General features: G+C 49.5%; 1 long non-coding RNA gene across 1 annotated transcript in view; it reads left to right on the plus strand.

Moving 5' to 3' along the window:
• LOC102380432 overlaps window positions 1–795 on the plus strand; it is a 4,777-nt gene extending 3,982 nt beyond the window's left edge. Inside the window, exon 2 of the long non-coding RNA XR_324569.3 lies at window positions 389–795. This is a non-coding gene — a long non-coding RNA (uncharacterized LOC102380432). The remainder of the gene's footprint in view (window positions 1–388) is intronic.
• Window positions 796–1,718: the final 923 nt, after the last annotated feature.

Consider the following 1,718-nt stretch of genomic DNA (forward strand, 5'->3'; position numbering starts at 1 on the left):
CGTGCCCCTTTTCTCCCCCACGCTCCTTCCCCTCTATAGACTTACCAGCCAAATACTGCTCTCCAGACTTCCGGGCTGCATTCCTGGCCGCATGAATGCTGTGGCTGCACAGATGCATACGATATTAATTGGTGACATTATTAGCTACACCAGCCAAAAAAAGCTGATTGCCAATAATGTCAACTTTCCTTTCATCGCTGCCAATCTCATATGCCACCAAAATATTGGTGCACTTCTACAAACAACTCTTCAGTTATGTAGAGAACGATTTTCTGAGAAACGAAATCAACGTGCAAATGAGATTGTGGATACTGGGTTTCCTGTTGCTTTATGTGTCATTGTGTTAAGTCTGGCCTGGCTGATGTTAAAATGTTTCTTTCCATCCCAGGTTCCCAGTGAGACTACCACTCTATGGTGGAGGATCCTCTAGTCATTAGTGGAGACGCCTTCTTGTATAAATGCACAGAGTCATATCACTTTATTTGTGAGAAAATGGCTGTTCAATAAATCCACTGCAGTCTCAGAAGAATCAGAGAATCCATCCACAGATGCTGCAAAGACAGAGACACCACCCAGCTTTTAACTTGCTGCACTACCTTTGAAACAAATGAGGTGTCACATCAGAGGATAAACCATGACCCTTGCGGAATGGCCCCAGCCAGTAGAAGCCCTCCCCCAACACCTTGTGTGACCTTCATTCCTTGTTTGGTCTGAAACGTTTCCTGAAATGGAAAATTACATCATAAAAACACTTTATTCTTCCAACATATTATGCAGCCTCCTTATGTGCTCTAACAGTGACATCAAGGTGGGGCAGATAAAACAGCCAAAGGGAGTACAGTGGAGTGCTGGAGTGAAAGCAGGACTGGATAGGTGGAGTGAGCAGCCTAGAGTGATGAAAGAACAGGTTAAGGCCCCTTTAGAAGAACTGGACATGTGCAAGTCCATGGGGCTGGATGCAATGCACCCCAGGATGCTGAAGGAGTTGGCTGAAGTGATTGCAGAGTTGCTGGCCATTATCTTTGAAAACTCATGGTGACTAGGAGAGGTCCCAGATGACTGGAAAAGGTCAAATATAGTGTTTCTCTTTAAGAAAGGGAAGGAGGATCTGGGGAAATATAGACTGGTCAGCCTCACCTCAGTCCCTAGAAAAATCATGGAGCAGATCCGCAGGGAATCCATTTCTAAGCACTTGGAGGAGAGGAAGATGATTAAAAACTGTCAGCATGGATTCATCAGGGTCAAGTCATGCCTGACCAACCTGATTGCCTTTTATGATGAGACTAGCAAATTAACCATCAAGCATGATGGGGTGGGGGAAAGAGGGCTGGGAAGAGAGGCCTGTGTCATCCCCCCCCTTTTCTCCCCCACCTCAGGTTGGGGTCCAAGTCCCCCCCCCTTTTCCCACCCCACTGCCTTGGGGCTGGGCCCGCTCCCTCCCTTCCCCATCCACTGCTTTGGGCCTGGGCTTGTTCCACCCTCTTCCCCCCACATTGTTTCAGGTCTGGTTCCCCCCTGCTGCTTTGGGTGTGGGCTGTGCACTCTTTTTTCCCCACCTCCCTGGACTTGGGGTGGGAAGGGGAGCTTGCACACAGCAGCAGGCGACCGGGTGATGTTACCAGTAACCCCCACCTCCCCTTACTGCTTCCCTTCCTCCCCTCTTCCCCTCCGACTCCCCTTCCCTTCCGGCTGTTGTTGCGGGGGCGCCATGTTGGGGG

The sequence above is a fragment of the Alligator sinensis genome, unplaced genomic scaffold, assembly GCF_000455745.1.
Source record: "Alligator sinensis unplaced genomic scaffold, ASM45574v1 scaffold148_1, whole genome shotgun sequence".
NCBI lineage: Eukaryota > Metazoa > Chordata > Crocodylia > Alligatoridae > Alligator > Alligator sinensis.